Source organism: Alligator mississippiensis, chromosome 1 (genome assembly GCF_030867095.1).
Source record: "Alligator mississippiensis isolate rAllMis1 chromosome 1, rAllMis1, whole genome shotgun sequence".
Taxonomy (NCBI): Eukaryota; Metazoa; Chordata; order Crocodylia; family Alligatoridae; genus Alligator; species Alligator mississippiensis.
The window spans coordinates 233,613,270-233,628,948 of NC_081824.1; the positions used below are offsets into that span (position 1 = coordinate 233,613,270).

Here is a 15,679-nt window from a genome sequence, read left to right on the forward strand (position 1 = left end):
TCACTGGCAGTGCAAGTTTCATCCATACTTAGGGCTCAGGTCAGAGGCTGCCCTGCACTCCTCTCCCAGCCAACTCAGCTGATTATTCAGGCTGGGGAATCAAAGGCATCTCGATGTGATGTTTGTGTACCATTGGTTACACTAACTTGTGTGCCATAATCATGCTGGCCCAATGGATGTGTGAGGGCCTTTGATTTTTCCATAAGGCACAATTAAACCATTGCAGTAGTGAGAAACAGCTCTTCTTTATCTGAATACAGGTTTCCCTCGCTTTATGCTGTACATAAATTCCGGGAAAACAGTGCATAACTCAAATTCACTTAAAGGGAGTCCACTTTAAAAAGTAACAAATAGAGATATGTTCCAAGACCTCGACTGTACTGACCCCCAGACCCATTTCTACCACTTTTACAAGAGAATTTTGGTACTCACCAACAGCAGACAGTACACACAAGCATAGGGTAGTATCATAATGGGGATGGCAACTACAGAAATGTGTTGCAGACAATGAGCGAGGAGCACAGATCCACACAGGAAACTATATTTTGGGGCACGTCACTCCCACAATGCAATGCACAAAGCAGCTGACTGCGGGCTTCCACCACACCGATCGCATAAGGGTCATTACATAAGAGTGAATTCACACATACAGAACCTGCATAAAGCAAGGGAAACCTGTACCCAATTTTCTGTGAAACTATGAAACTATGTATACAATCTTGCGCCAGGCAAATCTGGGAGAAGTCACTGACTCCTAGGGCCAGATTCCATTCAATCTATTGGGTGTCTAAATGGACTTAGGCAGACAAGGTTCTTTGGGTAAATCTGATGTTTTTTATTAGACAAGGCGGCAGCATGCGCCACTGTCTGACAGTGCCTGGGCCAGGCAGGACCAAGGGACCTGCTATGGGCTGGACAAAGCCCTTCCTCCACAGGCTGGATCCAGCCCACAGACCATATTTTACCCACTCCTGGTTTAGACTCAAACTTTTTTGCTGACTTTTTTTGGAACCTATTTTCTATCTACTTTATCAGTGCTGAGGTTAGGAGATAGAACAATGTTAGATCATTTTCAGTATTGTTCTCTTTCCCTTTCCTTGGTTGTGATCTACTATCCTGTGTGGGGGTTTTTTTATGGGGGCAGCATACTGGAGCAGTTCTTTTCATTGTGTAAGATGAATGCGAGTATGGACCACTGGACTCTTTCAGGTGACCTCCACCATAGCACAAGCTGGAGGACTGCTCTGTGACTTTGGCTTCAAACCTAATAATACCTTTGTCCTTTCTTTGGAGCAGTACCAGCTACATTACAAGCATCTTAGCATGAATGAATCATTCTGATTACTTGTCCAGCCTTCATTAATCTGAAGTAACTCTTAGACATGGCTCTTGTCTAGAGTAATCTGATTTTTAATGACTAAAATGGCTTATCAATTGTGTCTGCTCTGTTTTGCAGATTTGGGATCAATTGCTTTACACTACAGTTTTTTAACAAAATCAAAATGGAGTCCTTTATATATGATCTTAAACTAAAATTGCAAGCAGTCTACATTTCATAGCTACAATTTCCAATAAAACCTTTATGAGCAGAAAAAAGGAGAAATATAGTACATTGCTCAGTAGGAAGCCCTATCTCAGGATTGGTGTTGTCAGTTCTCGCATATATTTACTGGTTTCTTTTCCTAAACCTCTAGCCTCTGGAACTGAGCAAGAATCTCAGCTTTCATTTTAAAATAAAATTTGTCTCTTTACTGCTTATGGAGAATAGCATTCATGTTTTTCAGCTGATGTTTCAAAAACGAGTAAGATAATAAAAGGAACCCAATATTTGTTATTTTTAAGACCCTCATCACTTTTAGATCAATCTGCTTATTTTTAGGTAAGAGAAGAATTATCTGGTATGGCTTTACCATACAAGGTGTTTCTGAGTGAAAAATAGAAGTGGATTTGCACTGGCTTGACAAGTTGCATACCATGATTCTTTAGCATGCTGTATCTTGGGAAATTCTGAAGTCATGTTACTCGTTAATCTTCATGAAGAGCAGTGCACAGAGCTGGTTTCTGGTTGGACCTTAAGTTGACTGGAAAACATGATGCTGCTTTAACAAAAGGTTTCATGGTAAACAGCTTGCCTGTTTATATGATAGAAAGTTGGGTTTGTTATAATCAGAGGTTCACTAAAAGTAGTGTTTCTTATAGTGAGGATTAACTATAGAACAGATTAATATTTTATCCCATGGTTGTTGAACTTCCTAGCAGTCAGAGGCAGCATGCCTCTCAGGCCACACCAAGGCAAGCCATGGGTCCCCCTGCTCCTCCACATAAGTGACCTCCCCCCTCTCCCCTTCACTGTGGCACTGCATAGCCCTGGACTCACCTCCCCATGCTGCTCATTGCACTGTCCCCCCCTTGGGAATGGAACAAGAAATGGCAGCCAGTTACCACCCTGGTAAAAGGTGGGTCGGGGCACCTTAATAACCCCTTGCCCCCACAACTTGGTGGGTATGAGGGCCACGCATGGCTATGGCCACTTGAGCCCGCAGGGGAGCAAGACCCCAGAGGCGCCTTGTTGGAACGTTGTGTAGCCTGAGAGAGAGGGCAGTTGTGAAGTCCCTGAGAGGACAGGGATGAGGTGGCCCTGCTCAGAGTAGGGTTGCAAAGGAGTAGGCCTGAAGGGCTGTGTGTGAGGGGGGCTGAGTAGGGCCGAACTGGGAGTAAGCCTGAAGGGCAGCGCAAGGGCCAGTCCTGTGAGTAGTTGATTCTGAGGATAATGAGAAAACCCAGGGTGGGGCATGGTGTAGTGGCCCTGGAATGGGCATAGGAGGAACCCCATGTGTAGGGAAAAGATCAAGGCATGTTCATGGATGCCTGAAGCCATAGTTTGGCCAGAAGCTGAGTGGAGGGGGCTCAGCCAGAGAGTTAGGGGCGAGTCCTGACCCCAGTAAGTCCTCCATTGCAAGAAGGCCAAGTGTGGGTCAAATATTACAGCAAGGGAGAGAACAATGACCTGCTGCTCCAGGGAGGGAGTGAGAGCCCTTGTGAGACCCAGGAGCACCAGTAGTGATGTGGGTTATGAACATCATGTGGATGCCATCTGCGAAGTTTGGGTTGCAGTACAGGGGTGGTTGGAGCTGCATACATAGGCCCAGGAGAACAGGGCCACCAAAGGGCAGCCTCCCACCCAATTAAGACATCAATTATTGAACAACAAGACATGGCAGGAAAGAGAGGCAGGCAGCCCAGAAGTGGGTGGGCAGGTCAAATTCTAAAAGGCCCTGGGAAGGCCCCCTGTTACAGTTGGTAAAAATGAAACTTAAAAAAAAAAAAACTGAGAAGGAAAAATTTGGACTGGAAAAGCAAATAGTTGAATAGGAAACTGGTTCATAAACAAGAATCCAGGGGGCACCACTGTTTATTTTAGCCTCTGCGGGAACCATGACAGGTGTGTAGAGTTACAAACTTAACAATCATCTCAGAGTTACAGGATCTGGAGACAACTCAGAGCTCATCCAATCTAACCAGATGTGCTGTTCCTGAACTACCCCAGACAGGTGCCTGTCCAGCCTCTTCTTGAAACCCTCCAATGCAGCAGATCCCACAGCTTCCCTGGGTAGCTGGTTCCAATGCCCTACTGCTCCAACAGTTATTGCATTTTTCCTTAAGTGTAGCCTCAATCTGACTTGCTACAGGGTTACACCAGGGTTTGGCATACCTTTTTGCCACCATGGGCCACTGCTTCTGATTCAGCCCTTGATCTACCTGAGGTTTGATCCAGTTCCTTTGGGGGCAGTATCTGGCCCATGGGCTGTAGGGTGCCAACCTCTAATTTAAACCAACTGCCGTGGGCCCTGTCCTCTGTAGCAAGGGAGAACAGTGTTTCTCCCTCTTTTTTACAGCAGTGTTTCAAACATTTGAAACCTGCTATCATGTCCCCTTTCCAAAATACGGACTTTGTTCCTTCTACTTTTCCTCCTTGGCTTGCATCCAACTCTTTTATCACCTTGTCACCTGCCTTCTTTGGTTTGTTTTCATTCTTAAAATGCAGTACACCCAACCAGACACAGTACTCATCTGAGACCTAACGGACATCAGTGGTACAATCACCTCCCCTGTCTCTCATGCAATACATCTGCTAATGCAACTCAAACTTCTATTTGCTTTTCTTTTAAGAGTATCACATGTCTAACACAGACACATAGCCCCCAGATCCTTGTTGGTAATGCTGCTGCCAAACTAGTTATCCCTCTGTGTTGTACTGGTGCATTTTGGTTTTTCTTTCCCTGGTACAGCAACTGACATTTATCTTTGCTGAATTTCATTTTGTTCTCTAGAGCCTAATTCTCCATTAAAATAAGGTCCCTTTGAATTTTAACCCTATCCTCTAAGGGAGTTGTGGCCAATCCTTTTTGGCAGGCATGCCACAAAATAAGCCCACTCTTCCTGAGTGCCACTCTAATCTCTGCTTCCCAGAGGAGTGCCTGATAGTGTTTGCACACTAGGGCACCAGAATGGAGGCAGGGGAACTCCAGCTTCTGACCACAGCCATGAAGAGTAGAGCAGGGACAGGATGCTGAAAGAGGAGAAATCACTGCCAAGCGCTAGGTTTACCATTGCCTGGCCTTATAACCTCTGGATCCTAAGGCTTTATCCAGTTGCAAGCTTGCACGTCTAACTTTGGGTGGCCTTCTTTTGCTTACAACCTGAAGCTCTTGTGTGAGTTCTGAATACCTTCTGGGTGGCTGGGACAGTCCAACCTTGACACTCAGCAGAGCTTCTGGCAACAAGTTGGACTGTGGGCTGGGGTGGGGTGGGGTGAGGTGGGGTGGGGTGGGGGAGTTCAGGGTTTTTTAATGTAGGTGCCCAGTGAGATGGGACTGAAGGTGGCACTACATACACGTGTAGACATAGCTTCAGGTGCTTTTATCCAACAACAGAGCTAGTTGCTTCCTTAAGCCAAATATCTTTAAACATCCAGTACCATGTTTCTCTTCTGTTTGGCTGGAGACTGCAATGCAGAAATGCAGGCCCAAATGCCTTCCATCTACCACATAGTCTGTGGCTTATATTACATTTGTTAATTTTCACACAGAGATCTAGGTGCACAAAGCTCTGTAATTAATTTGCATCACCTCACACTTACTTGAATAGCAGAGTAAAAAAAAAGTAATTAATTTTTGTTTTAAAAAAGTAGGAATTACTGAATCGTTACTGGGAGTGTTTTCTTTACCTGAAAGGTTTTAAGTGAATGAAATGTTGCTGATGCTCCTTTCCCTAAGTTATTTTGAAGAATTGCAATTCAGTTATGAATAAACAAAAGGGGGTTGTTTGGGGGCATTTCAAACATTTTCAGAAAAATAGGTTTTTTTCCTTATTTTTGGACCACAACTGAGTTAAGCCAATGTCACATCTGTTGATTCAGATGGAGATTTTAAAAGGCTTTTCAGGGAGCAAAGTTCCCAGTATAAGTGAACTCCATTTGACTTGTTCTTTCACATGACATGAAGAATAACATAGAGCACTTTCCATCAGTACCACTCAATGTACTTTACAGAAGAGGTCAGTTTTGCAGTCCCTACTTTTACTGATGGGGAAACTGAGGAACAAAGAGATTAAGTAACTTGCCTAAGGTCACCCAACTGGACAGTAGCAGAATTAGAAATAGAACACAGGTGCCCTTTGTCCAAGTGCACCATCCACCAGGTACAGCGACCTTATCATTGCCACTGTTATTTGATAATTTAAACCTCACAAACAGAAATCAGTGGGAGATATAAGCAAAAGGGAACAGTTTACAGCCCAAATGTGCTAAGAGCCGGAAAGCTCTGTGTTTAGAAAAATTCCTCAGTCAACTAGTTTGCAACAAATTCTATCATAGGAGCAGCAATGTCACTTGATGCCATTCAGGGCAGCAGAGGCTGTGAAAATAGTAGGATTATTGACCTAAATTTTCAAATGGCATTAGTAATTTTCCAGGGTCTCTGCTTTCAGTTACCCAAGTTGTGATGCCTTAAAAAGCGGGTGACTTCCAGAAAGGGCTGAGTGCTCCCCTCCCCAGAAGAAATCCTGGCCCTTTAAGATAGCCGCTTTAGAAAATGCCAGCCCTGCTTTCAGACACTGCTGGGAAGGCTTGTGTTGCCGTTCCCATGTCAGATCTGTTCAGTGAATACTTGATCCTCTCCGTGCTTTCAACCCGATTGCTTTCATGAGCACTACATTCACTTTCTAATGAAATAAGGGGCAGTATCAGAACAAGATGACTGAGGGGGCACACTTTGAGCAGTCTCTCCTGAGAATTCAAAAAATGAAGAAAGTCTCCTTTCCCATCCGAATCAAAAGAAATGGTTTTAGAAGGCTCATGCTATAAAAAGGTTTTGCAAAGAAACAACATTCATCCAACCTTTTTTTTTTTTTTTTTTTAATTTCGGGATTGAGTCAAATTTAGAAGCATTCCATCAGTCTCCTTCTCTCAAAAAGCTCTTATGAGGGAGCATTTTCCAAAGGTTGGGACTTTCACTGAAGCTGTCTTCAAAGCTGACCTCCCCACAAGCCTCCAGATACAGGGACTGTCCACTCATCACAGCCCACTTCCCCGCAGGGAGATGGTGCTTTTGTGCAATGCAAATTTCCAACCTCTAGCTAAAAGACACATTGATCTATTGGCTCCTTGGCAGCTTCTTAAATATTAATAGCTAATTATCGTTGATGCTTTTTAATTAATATATATTCATTCTCAGTGTTTGCAGACACCTCAGTCTTGAAGTTTGCATCAAAAATCATTCAGGGCCTCAGTTGGGGCAAATCACTGCAGCCCCAGTGACTACAACGCAGTGTCACCGGCTGGGGATCTGCAGTGCTGACTTTCGTGACAACTTGCCTGAGTGACAACCACAGAATTTGCCCCTCATTGCAGGCAGGCAGGCTGGGGCCTGCAAAGTCAAGCATTCACAAGTTAGTATTCAGGTTGTTTGTTCTAGCTGCATGGAGCCCACATGTGGGTCCATCTTTAATCCAATGCCCACGGCACCCTGCCTTGCTCAGTGAGAGGGCAGTTGTTCAGGCTGTCTTTTATCTTCCTCCTTCAAAGCATGTTCCCCAACCTTCTTTATTTCACTCCAGGCAAGCCCCCTACTGATCACAGAATCATTCATTTCTTCTCTGGCATTTTTAGGCTAGTCACTGAGGACAGAATTCTATTTTCATGTGTGCCTAAATGGCAGTTTTCTATCTATCTAAGTGGTGTTTTTGGCACTTATGTACAGGTAGTGATTCTGTGACCCCTGCCCTATAAACTCATAGAACATGTGGGTGTAGATTGAGCATATTTCATAGGCTGCATACTGGTTGGGTATATATGCAACTATATACACACACCCATTCTATGTACACACACCCACTGGAAGCATAAATGCATCCAAGTTGCAAAAACATAGACAGTCAGAAACCTGTGGCTGAGAAGGATACTGCCCAACACAGTGCTCTAACCACCATGCCACAGATCAGGTATTATTCAGCTCTCCTTCTAAAGCTGGCCCCTGGGGAGCTAGAAGGGGGAGATATTGGGTGAGGGGGGCAGGAGGAAAAGAGCAAGTGAGAGGCTGTGCACCTCAGTTAGGTGGCTGCTGCTCCAGAAGTGAGCGGGTTCTGGCTTCTAGCCTGGACCCTTCCTCCCCCTGGGACAGAAACGTGCTTACTGCACTGCTTTCTTTCTAATGACTTTTAAATACAGGGTGCAGTGGTTCATTTTCCAGGAACCTGCTGGAGAAAGCATTGGATAAAGCCTGAGCTGGTATTTACATTATGATGCTAGGGCATCAGAGTGACACAGGTTCAAAACCTCTGTAGGTGAACGGGGCATAGAACCTGGCAAATGTCCTAAGGACTTGGCTCTTGTTATGCTCAAGCTCAGGTATGCTTGTACGTACCAGGCTCAGCCTCTGCACCCAGTAGGAACCTGACTAGAGAACTGCCATTTTGGGCAAACTGAGGGTTTGAGGATTCTACCTTGAGTGTTTCCCAGGAACTCATGACTTTATCTGCCCAGTGCCCCAGGGAGAAACTGGCATGCATTTTCATGAAGCAGTCATTGTTAAGTGAAATATCAACCCAAATAGCTCACGTATAGTAGAGTTCTAAATGTTTAGACTGGGGAATTTAGGCAGCCTTAATTATAGAGGCCTCTGCCAGTTCTTTTGATAATCTCTTCCTTTCTCTTTCTGGCTGTAGGTGTGGATGTGCCTGTTTACATATGCATGATTATTTACATATATATGTGCATATGCATATATACATATATACAATTTGTTAGCACACTAGGCTTGCAGAGATTAGCACTTGAAAGGCTGGGAATAACAGTTGAGGAAGCAGAATAGATGACCTTGCACAGCACTTTTATTCACATACTTTTCCTCCAGTACCCCAAGCTTCCCAGGGTTGTGGGTACCTATCTTCTAGGAGTCACCAAGGGCTGTACTCTCTTCTGTAGGCTTTGTGCCTGATGACAGTTACATTTCCTCCCACCCTTTATCTCCCTTGTCCCTTTAGGCTGCATGCTCTGTGAAACAGTGAGTGCCTCTTACTGTGTGCAGGTACAGGATCTTGCACACAGAGGACCAAGTCTTAATGGTAACTGGCAGGCACTCATGCAATGCTAATAATAAGGGATTACTAGAGAGCTATGTGCTGTGATACAGGTGGAGGTGGAGAGAGCAGTGTATGGTAGCTCCCACTATGAGAAAGGGCAGTGTATGTTAGCATGGCCTCCTGGTCCCCTTCTCAGTGAGTTAGCACAAGCAGGGGTTCACCTTGGGAACAAATTCAAAAAAAGAGAGGACACATTTGGATTGCTAGGAGAGGTAGCAACCTTCCTGATACACACATGGCTCCCAAACATCTCTGATGTCCCTCCAGGTGGGGAACCCCACCTGGAGGGGCAGTGTCCTGACTTCTCTGGACAAAAGAGCCATGCCACACACACACAGACCCAGCCAGGGCAGCAGTGATCTCACAGTATTAGCTAGCTGAGTTGTGGGGACCAGAAGGAGGCACCAGAGAGTTACTTCTGCCTGCAGCAAGCACTCTATGGGGCCTGATTTCCACTGCCCTAAAAGAGAGAAAGCAGTCAGGCTTTTCCAGAATTCCCTAAAATCCACAGTTGTTCTGCCCATTAAAACTTTGGGGTAGCCTGCAGCTATTGTCAAGTGTGCAGTTATATAGTACCTTGAGCTGCTCAGGGTTCCTCCTGTGCCCCACATCCTTGCTGCATTAGTGGCCCAGTACTGTCTAGAAGAGAGTAGGAGCCCAATACTGAACCCCCCCAGCAGAGGCATCCTGTCCCGTCTGCAGTCTGGAGCATCTCCTGACATTCTAGAATGGATTTGGTCCGCTATGATGCAGCCCTTCAGGCCAAAGGACGAGAAGAGACCAATGCCTTTGAAACAGTTCCTGCAGAGCAGAGAGAACCCAGAGTAGGGCAGTACTTCATCTTAGGGCATTAACAGTGTTGACAGATGTGGAGGAAAAAGGCACTTTATCGGAAGAGGAATCACATCAGTTTGACTCAGCTCACCTGCATCTGTATAGTTTGTGCACTTCAATGAGGCTTTTTGGCACTGTTGTCTAATAGCTGATTCAATCAGCTATTAGATTAAAGTCCCCAAAAGCCCTGCTGAAGCATGTGAGCTATACAGATTCTGGGCAAGCCAGTCAAACTGATGTGGCTCCTCTTCTGGGCATGCACTGCTCAATGCAGGGGCGTGCCAAGCTGAAAGTAAAACACTGTTTTGTTTTGTTTTTTTCCACTTCTGTAAGCACCCAAGGAGCCATGGGGAGTTTCCAGTGACTTAACCCCAAAGTGGAAGAGTTGTCACAGTTCAAGTAATGTGGACACCAAGCCCTACAGCCCTTTCTAAAATATACTGACTTCAGTAAGGATCCAGAAGGCTACTCATGATGAGGCAATTTCCATATTGGAGCCATAAGCAGAGACACAGATACCAGGCAGAGGCTACTTTGTCACTAAGCAAGAGATAGGACAACTGTGTAGAGATGCCCAAGGAATCAAGGGTCCAGAGCAGACTAAGAAGATGGTGCCTACCCAATAGGTAGCACTCGACACAGGCCTGGTATTGTAGTGATCAGCTGGTTTAAGAAATACAGGCATACATGAATGAGAAGAACTAAACAATAAACTTTTTTGTGGCGCAGTAGACTACCTCTGCAGACCCTTTGTCTCTCCAGTCAACTAACCACCCTAATTGAGGGACCAGCTCTGAACTTCTGTAGTCTTCTAAATGAGGGAGTATGTCTAAATTATAACTTTTATCAATACAGGTTTTTCAGTGGTGACAAGTGGGTTAAAATTTGGTGTAATATCCATCTGCCAGGGTACACTTCCAGCAGCACATCACCCCCTACTACCCTACTGCCCTGTGGTATCAGGAGCCCCAATCCTTTTTATTTTTTTTCAGTAGAGCCTGCCCACCTCTCCCGTGGCAGGGGACAACCTGCTGGTAGGCCAAGCAGCTCCTAAGCAGCAGGAGACCCTGGTCCTTCCCTCTGCAGCAGCGGTGTCCCCCAGGGCCATTTGGATGGGCTGCTAGTGGGCCAAGTGCTGCCTCAGCTGGGAGGCACCAAATCCAACTCTTTTTCAAGCCCACTCAGCCTTCCAGCACCTCATGCACCATCCCTGCTGCCTTCTCCAGCCACCAGCACACCCAGCTTCCCTCCTGCCTCCTGCCCGCACTGCCCTAGAGGCAAGCTAGTCCATTCCCAAGCAGCCCCAGGTGTCCTGGCGGCCACAGGGACCTGCTGAAGGCAGAAGCAGTGAGGGGCCCAATCCTTTTTTCAGTGGAGCCTGCCTGCCTTTCCCACAGCTGGAAAGCAAGCTGAGAGATTAATGGCTGCAACATTCCAAGTTGCAACATTGGAAACTAAACTACACTGGGATGTGATTTAGTTTGTGATGATGCAAACTCATTTAAAACCCCCAAAACTTGTGTACATGTCAAGTATGACATCATTAAGCCGCACACGGAAATGTTCATCACATGTACATGGTAACATCATCATGTGTACAAGCACCCTTAGTGCTTAAGTGTAATTCTGTTCCACCCTGATCACATCTTGAAAATTCTTTGATGTATTGATTTTTGTAATATGTTGTCATCTGACCCTAAAGACTGTCACAAAAAACAGCAAGGAGGAGGAGGAGCCAACCTTTTGCATTAACTGTTTTTCAGGGGCTTGAACAGGGTGGAAATAAATCATACTTGGGTGTCTAAGTACACTTATGAACCAAATACTGAAATAGTATCTGGGTATGACATATTTTCCCTACCCCGCAGCCTTTTCTTTTCCTTCTATTACTTATGATTGCTGCTCCCTTTTCTCATTTCTATGATGCCACTGAAACCCTGGGAATAATTGTGGGATAAATTAACTGTATATATTATAACCTTCAGATGACTTTACATGCAGTCCAATTGCTCAAACATGGCCCTGGGCATGGTACACCCCACATAACCACACTCTGGCTTTTTGTCTCTGGTCATGTCTATACAAGATGCTGATTGCGTACTAGCCCGATACTATTGCGCAGTAGTGTCACATGGCAATAACCATGACATGACGCTACTGTACAGTAGTATTAGGCTACTGTGCAGTAGCGTCACAAAAAAGATGTTAATCAGCAATACTCATTTATAGATACGGCCTCTTTCTACTAGCTGGTTCATCTAACAGGCCCACAAATCGACCACAGCAGCTATCCGTAGATGCAGGCCTTGATGCTTCAAGCTAGTCAGGCATCTAACTCATTGATTTCAAACCTCTCAGAGCATCTGGTCCTTAGCTGTTTAGTTTAAGCAACAAAGACTCGTATTGTCCATGTGATAGTTTCTGTCAGGTAGTGCTTGGGGCTAGAATCACAATCCTGTGAGGAGCTTTTAAAGAGCTGCCTTATTAATAAATAATAATGATCCTCCAGATAATATTTCATCCTCTTCCCCCCTTAAAAGTAGAATTTCCTCAGGAGGAGAATTATGGCAGGCTGAAATATAAGAAAACAAAGGTCTGGAGATGCAGTCAGGGTTTTGTATCTTGCAGGCTTACGGGGCTTAGAGTAGATTCCCTACATGGCTGAGAGTGAGGTTTCCCAAATGTCTAATGGCACACACTGCCCTTAATCTGCATACTGCTCTAAGATGTCCTTATGCTCATGACCTGCAATATCAGACTTTAGACTCATGACATTTTTATACATGGAAAATCTCCTTTAAATCCTTTTTCAGGGTTCTGAATGTTATCAAATAACATTTTTCTCTTCCTTTTCTAGCCAGTGCTGAGGAATGCCAGGGGACAGATCCTCAGCTGGTGGCACATGTCCTAGCTCAGTCACCAGTGATGCTAGGACGGTTGGTTTCAGCTATGTATTGATCAGGCAGTTTGACATTTCCAAGAGGAGGAGAATGAAAAATCACACCTGCATGCTTTTAGAAGCATTTCTATGATTGTTTCCCTCTTTGGCACACAACACACAGGGGATTAATAATGTCACAGTGTAGCACAAATGTTTTATACATATTTGTTGGAGGGGGCCTGTGTAATTCACTCCGGTCTTCACCACTTAGGAGTAATGCAGACATCCAGTGCTCAGACATTAATAACATCTTTCCCATATGTCCCAAAAGTATGCATTATGGAAGTGAGAGTGTCATGGCCATTAGCCACTCGCCTGGGAAGTGAGATGGGTTCATTTCTGCTAATGACTGTCTGTGCTAATGACTGTCTTTGTTACACTGGGCAAGCCAGTCCCTCTAAGCCTCAGTTCCCCATTTCTAATATGGAAATATAGCACTCCCAGTGCCTGTCTTGCCCATCTTACTGTTTGTCCATCTTTAGTTTGTAGCTTCCTGGCACAGGGTCTGTCTCTCATGGTGTGCCTGTACAGCACCTAGTACCATGGAGCCCCAATCTTAGCTCTACCACTTCTATTGCACCATGGATGGAACATGCCAAAATATCAGCTAAAAAGGCAGATCATCTCAAGTTTTCTGCATACTCAGTGATTCTCACCCTCTTGTGATACTGCACCTGCCTAGCTCTTTTCAGTCAAAAATGGAAGTTGTGGTGGGTAGAGTCAGACAACTGCCCAGTCTTCTGTCCATGCTGCCTTCAGCTGTCTGCCTTTATTACCTGGGAAACAACAAGGCGTGACTTCAGACAGTGTTTCAATAGTTGTGAAGGACCCTCAGGAAAACATAGATGGTAAGTGGTAAATTATCTTCCCTGAGTACTTCCATGATAAAGAAATAAAAGGCAACATTCTTCTCCTCTGAGCATTTATTTGGATTTAGTTTATGTAATAGTGTTTTCTTTCATCTTTTGCAAGGATGGCCCCATGTTGCCAAGAGGAATCTACTCCCACACCTGATCTTTAATATATAGAGCAATAAAATTAATGGAAGTTTTCAGCAGTAAAGATTTAACATTGACCTTTCATCAATCTGCCAAATGCCGGAGCATCTTCCTTCCATTCTAATAGAAGCCTGTGCCTAACACCAAAGATCCAGAGCCAGAGTCTAATCTCAGACATGCAGTGCATGTCCCCTGCTCATCTCACGGCTGCTTTTTGTGCTGGACTGGAGTATTTATTTTTAGGTTTGGACACCCAGCAATAAGATTTGATTGCCTGAAATTACGCTTGAGATACCAGTTTCAAAGAGCTGATGAAAGTACTCCTGAAGGAAGGCTTGATTCTAATGGCTTTACACTGGAAAAGATGCATGCTCTCCATATCTTGCTCCAACCTGGAATGTCTGATTCCACCTTCTGAAAATGTATATTCTGAGAACCAAAACTACCCCTTCCCCCGCTCCTCCCCACCACCAAACAACCATTCTCCATTATATGTACAGCTGGCCAGCTTTTGTGCATAACTACATAATTGAATTGTGAGGGGCTTAGACCCTATTAGGGTGTGGGCCCTTTGTGGCAGGGCCCAAGTTTTTTGATTGGTGGTCATACAGTACCTAACACAGAAGAGTCCTGGTCCGTGACTGGAACTCCATCATGGTGTCCATTGGGACATTATATGTGTTATTATTGTTGTCATTTTCATTGCTGTTGTTGTTATTATTATGCCCTTGGTTCACTGCATGTGCAAGGCATTCACAAAAAATGGTGAGCTGCAAATGGTCCAGCCAGGTTCACTTGCTCAAAGAGAGAGAACTCTTTGGGTAATCCTCACTATCGATAGAGGCACAGCCTTTTGAATGAGCTGGATTTTTCACTCCATTCCCAGCATCAGAGATTCCTAGCACCAAGGCCCTGCTTTGCCCCGACCACCCACTTTCTACTGTGCACATCTAACTCAGTAGTTTCCATGGAGGCTGCTCTGGACTCATCCCCAAGGGCCACTCTCAGGCCTGCTGGAGTCTGAGATTGGGCACAGAACAAGGCCTGAAGCAGCCTCACCTACATGCTTCTAGGACTGAAGTATGCCTCTGGGTATGAGTGGGGCCTGTTCAAGTCCCTTGGTGCTAGAACATGCCACTGCTGGGCAGACAGGACCCCCATAAGGCCTTCAACATCAACTTTCATATGATTCCATTCAAGAATTTAAATAATAATCGTTCCTACAACAGATGGGTCCCCAGACACTTTCATTGGATGCGACAGAAGCTGCAGGATACTCACCCTTTCCCTAAACAGGTGCCTTGCTGTAGGCTTCTAGGGACTTTTATTTTGTAAATCCCAACTCCAGATAGCTGGAGCCCTCAAAGGAAAATCTCTGCTGATTCCTTTGAGCAATGACTGATTTAAAGTTCTACAACCAAAACCCAAATGCAGCAACAAAAATATATTACTATTATTGTGATTGCACTTTATTTCTCTGACCTTGATTGAATGATCAAACCACAGCAGTAACAGGGGAGCTGCCAACGTTTCCAGCAAAGCCTGTGTCTAGCCAAGCTCACAAGGCTGTGAGAGAATGCACACACTTTCCTGAATCTCTGCCTCAGTTCAAGGTGCTGAATAGCTGTCCTGTGGTAATTACTTTTGGTGCCTAACAACTTTAGTAATTTTCAGACCAGTGACCTAGAGATTAAATTCTCCGTTGCTTATTACCACTCTCCTGAGTCATCCAGTTCTACCACTCAATTCATTTGTCTCAGACAACTGAAATCTGCACCGTCAGAAGTGAAAGATTAGTTCATTAACTAATATTACTACATCATTCCAAAAGAAAAGGACAGTTTCTAATCAAAATAGTCCTTTTGCTAAGCTCAGCCTCCTGCCATATCTCCAGCCTACAGAGGAATACATGACATTATAATGCACATACCAATGCATGTGATGTTTAATGTACTCTTGGTAATAAAACTAATGGAATATTTTGTGTGCTCTGAAAAAAGCGCCAATGACCTTTTTTTCGTTCCCTCTACCATGCTGGTGGCATTAAAACCTACCCCATATCCAGACTGATATGAGTTATGAGTCACATTTTCACATTTCATCATTTGTTTTATATACAACCTCATAGGGCTGAAGAAATCCTAAAGCATTCAGGTTTCATTCTAGAGGGAAGGAATTGTAAGAATATTAACAGCTCAGGAAAAGAGGAAGAGTCTCAATTCTCTCCTACGCAGTAGGGCTGTGCAAAGCATCGGTCCCTGATTCA

At 44.7% G+C, this 15,679-nt stretch overlaps 1 protein-coding gene across 4 annotated transcripts in view; it reads left to right on the forward strand.

The window, feature by feature from the left end:
* The window catches only part of SYNDIG1 (synapse differentiation inducing 1), a 175,371-nt gene that overhangs the window by 72,461 nt on the left and 87,231 nt on the right, over positions 1-15,679 (forward strand). The window contains exon 5 of one of the 4 annotated variants that reach the window (XR_009458940.1): positions 13,388-15,462. The exons of the other annotated variants lie outside the window; for them this stretch is intronic. The gene's annotated coding sequence lies outside the window, so the exon portion shown is untranslated. Of the gene's footprint in view, positions 1-13,387; positions 15,463-15,679 lie in introns of those variants that run through there. 4 annotated transcript variants of the gene reach the window in all.